Source organism: Chionomys nivalis, chromosome 4, assembly GCF_950005125.1.
Source record: "Chionomys nivalis chromosome 4, mChiNiv1.1, whole genome shotgun sequence".
NCBI lineage: Eukaryota > Metazoa > Chordata > Mammalia > Rodentia > Cricetidae > Chionomys > Chionomys nivalis.
Genome location: NC_080089.1, coordinates 105,951,072 through 105,955,490, shown reverse-complemented (window position 1 = coordinate 105,955,490; position 4,419 = coordinate 105,951,072). Strand labels below are relative to the sequence as shown.

The following is a 4,419-nucleotide window of genomic DNA, read 5'->3' as shown; positions in this document are numbered from 1 at the left end:
TTTAATTTTTGGCTTTATTGTTACTATGTAGCCCAGGCTGGCCTCAAACTTCTAGGTCTTATCTTAGTGTCTCAAATGCTAGGATTATAGGCATGACTCACCAGAGTCACCGTATGCAGCATTTTTAAATTTTGTTTAGAAAGACATGTTTTTATTTGTTTGTTTGTTTTGAGGCAAGGTCTCATATAGCCCAGGTTCTTCTTGAACTTCCCATGTAGACCAGGTTGGCCTTGAACTTCTGATCCTCATGCCTATATATTCCATTCCCTTAAGAGCTAGAGTTTGCATTCGTTGCCATGCCAGCCCGCACCATGGGCTGCCTCTTTGGGCGCGCTGTGCTGCGGGCGTTGTTGTGCAGGCCACGCATTCCAGGCCTGCCGGTGTGCCCCAGTTCCGGAGGGCCTTCCTGGCCCCTGGAGCGTACTCTGGTTGCCCTGGTTGCGGTGAAGCCAGATGGGGTGCAGCAGAGGCTAGTAGGTACTGTGATACACTCCTGTGAAAGACTGGGCTTCAAGCTGGTGGGGATGAAGATGTTGCAGGCATCAGAAAGCATCCTTGCTGAGTTCTACCGGGATGCCAAGGAAGCCATTGTCCCCCGCTCTTATCAGCCACATGAGCTCCGGGCCTGTGGTGTCCATGGTTTGGGAAGGACGCACTGTGGTCCACATCTCAAGGACCATGATAGGACACACTGAGTCAACCAAGGCAGCCCCTGGGACGATCAGGAGACTTCAGTGTTCACACCAGCAGGAATGTCATCCATGCTAGCGATTCTGTGGAGGGTGCCCAGAGGGAGATCCAGCTGTGGTTTCAGAGCAGTGAACTGTTAAACTGGGCAGACGGCAGTCACCACAGCAGCTGCGATCCAGCCTGAGGGTTTGAACTGCCCACTGTTCTTCAGGGTTCATCCATGACCAACTACCTCTGCCAACAAGAACTCAAGCCCATATCCCTCCCATCTTCCAAACCATGCCCTGTTCACCTTTTGTCCAACTTCAGCTCAGGGGAGTCTAAGCCTCAACTTTATGTGTCTTGTATCCTAAGCCAGAAAAATATTGGACCATAACCTTCAGTACCTAAGTGCCAAACAACCTTTCGGACATTGTCAGAGGTGATTTTGCCTGCCGCAAAGGAGAGACATTAAAATCTTCTGAAAAAAAAAAAAAGCTAGATTTTTTGTTTGGTTTTGGTTTTGTTTTCTGAGACAGGGTTTCTCTTTGTATCACTAGCTGTCCTGGAACTTGCACTGTAAACCAGACTGGCCTTAAACTCACAGATATCTGCCTGTCTCTGCCTCCCGAGTGTTGGGATTAAAGCTGTGTGCCACCACCGCCCAGCTAGATTGATTTGTTTGTTTGTTTTAGGTGTGTAGGTGTGCATAGCTGCCTGCACACACAGTTATGCATCATGTGCATGCATGGAGGCCAGAAGAGGGTTTCAGATCCTCTGAAGCTGGAGTTGCACATGGTTGACAGCCACCATGTGGATGCTGGGAAATGAACTCAGGTCCTCTGCAAAAGCAACAAGTGATCTTAACCACTGGGCCACCTCTCCAGCCCAATATCTCTCCAGTTTATGTTTCTAACGAATCCTAAGTCCTAGTCCAGACTCAGCACTTAGAGACCATTGTGTTAGAAATGAGGACCATCCTGGGTCTTCACTGTGAGCAGGAAGCGGAAAAACTGTCAGATATTTGGGCTTCTCCCAACATGGGTGCTCAACAGGGCCCTGTGATACATGGGTTAAATGTGAAGGACTTCATCTATTATGTATTTATTTTCTGTGTATAGGTGTTTTGCCTGTGTGTGTGTGTGTCTCTGCAACCATGTGTCTGCCCTCAGAGGCCAATGATAGACATTTAAGGTTTTGTTTATTATAAATAAAACTACTGTGGTTGAACTGGTTGTGGTGGTGACCTGTAATCTAAGATTTGGGGAGGTAGGAGTGGGAAGATCAGGAGTTCATGGTCTTCTTCAGCTACATGATGAGTTCAAGAACATCCTGAGCCATGTGGAACAGTCGCAGAAACAAACAACTGCACAGCTCCTATATGAACCTCAGCTTTCTAAAGTGACCTCCACAGAGATGGAGAGGAAGCCTGGCTTGGCCAGCATTTGGAAGATGGAAGCAAGGGCATCAGGAGCTCAAGGTCATTCTTAGCGGCATGTAGCCTAAGCTAAATGAGGAAAAGATAGGGGAGCCCCTTTCTTCTCCATCAGCACCTAACCTGGAAACCATCCCGAGCTTCTCTCATCCCATGGTCATGGCTGAAGTGTTAGAGGTGGTTTAGAGGCGGCGATTAGAGGGTTTTGCCTTTCAGCTAGATGAAATTTCTCAAAATAGCTAGGATGAGAGGGGCAACAGGATTGACCCATATCTCTTGGAAGTCCTGAAGCTTTTCATCCCTCGCCTTTCCATGTTTCCTGTGCTCCAAAAATAGCATCCTGTCTATGTGCATGGAAGAGACAAACCCAGGACCCAATAAGCAACTCTACCGTCGCCTTCTGTTCCAGTGCTGGTTCTTGGCTTCGTTGGCTAGATTAGGTTTGTGTCATAGGTACATCCTGGGGCTGAGCTGTAGAGTATTTTAGTTCATTCACTAGATTTTTAATTTTGGGGGTTGTGTCTTTAGACCGACTTCTCTACATGGCCCTGGCTGTCCCGACACTCAATATGTAAAACAATCTGGCCTCAAACTCACATAGCTCCATTTGCCTCTGCTTCAGGCAATTCCAGTGAATTAAGGGTACGTGCCATGATGTTATTTCTCTTGTATTTTATTATTTTTTGATATTTTGAGATAGTCTCAATATATAACTTAAGGTGGCCTCAAACTTGTGATCCCCCTGCCTCAGGTTTCTAATGGCTGGGATTGCAGGCATGAGCTACCACATTCAGCCCTGTTTACTTTTGAGTTATGTAAGGGATTGTGGAAGGACATAGAGCAGGATCACCTATGTGGATTCTGTATCCAAACACACATTCTGTATACATTCCTTTGTAAGGGATCAAAGAAACCAACAGAACAAATACTATTTTCTCCAAGCCAGGGACCACTTCTTTTCTTCAGCGCAGTGGCCTTCTCCTATGACCAGGCAGCTTCTGGGCCCAAACCATACACTGTGCCATGTGGTAGAGAAGGTTCTGGCCTCATATCTACAGTCTGGGTTAGTTCCTGCGCAGACTGGCAAACCATCCCTATGGGTCCCGAGCTATGTTTAGAATGATGTTCTCCAACCTGCCTGCTTCCCTGAGACCTAGATAACAGCTGTGGTACACATCAAATCATCAGAGGAGAGGGAGGAAGGACCTTGTTCTTGGCAAAGGGATTAATCAAAGTTTCAATTCCAAAGGGCAGATGAGAGGCCCTAGCCTCTCTAAAGCAGCTCAGCCTTTAAGATTAAATCCAGACCCTTTCCCAGGCTGCCATCCTACCGCTCCATTACCCAAATGCTAGACTTCGAATTAAAGCTGGGGATTAGGGAATTTCGTTTTTGGGGTTTTTAAAAATTACATTTTATGGACCTGGAAAGAGCATACATACCTTTAATCCCAGCACTCAGAGGTAGAGGCAGTGGATCTCTGTGAATTTGAAACCAGCCTGGTCTACATATCTACGTAAACAAGTTCCAGACTAGCCAAACTACACAGTAAGACTCTAAAAAAAAAAAAAAAAAAAAAAAAAAAAAAGGTGGGGGGGTGGCGTTTTTGAGGGAGATGGCTAAGTGGTTTCCAGAGGACCCAGGTTCAATTCCCAGCACTCATTTGGCATCTCACAACTGTCTGTAACTCCAGTTCCAAGGGAATCTGACACCCTCAGACAGACATACACACAGATAACCACCAATGTACATGAAACAAATTAATTAATTAAATTGAAAAGAAAAGTGACATTTTATTTAATTGGTGTGCATGTGTGTAGGAGGCCTGCCTCTCGGTGTGGTAATGTGTGTGCTCAGAGGTCAGAGAACAAATCTGGGCGTCCTCTCCTTCCACGCTGTGCTTCCTGAGCAGCAGGCACTAAAAGGCTTTTTGTGTCCCACCCCCAGGAAGTTTCTCCACTGGCGCAGTGAACCATATAACATGAATTCTAATTATTCTTAATAATAAAAATTCAGAGTCAGCTATCGGGGTGAAAGCTGGAGGATCAGAGAAGCAGTACAGTTACTCAATTCTTTCCTCTACCAACACTCAGACCAAGGAGCGAGCCTGTCCTCAGACAGCCCGCTGCTCAGACTGCCGCCTCAGACTGCACTGAGCTCCTGGCTCTTGGGCTGGGACTAAAGGCGTGTGATCCTAAGTGCTGCAATCACCTTTGTGTGAGCTCTGTTTCTCTTAGACTGGATCAATTTTGTGTACCCCAGGTGGCCTTGAACTAACAGAGGTCCATCTGCCTCTGTCTCCTGGGATTAAAGGTGT

General features: G+C 46.6%; 1 pseudogene; it reads left to right on the top strand.

Annotated features, from left to right (window-relative positions):
* Nucleotides 1–311: 311 nt before the first annotated feature.
* LOC130873950 (nucleoside diphosphate kinase, mitochondrial-like) lies at nucleotides 312–874 on the top strand (annotated as a pseudogene).
* The last annotated feature ends 3,545 nt before the right edge of the window (nucleotides 875–4,419 follow it).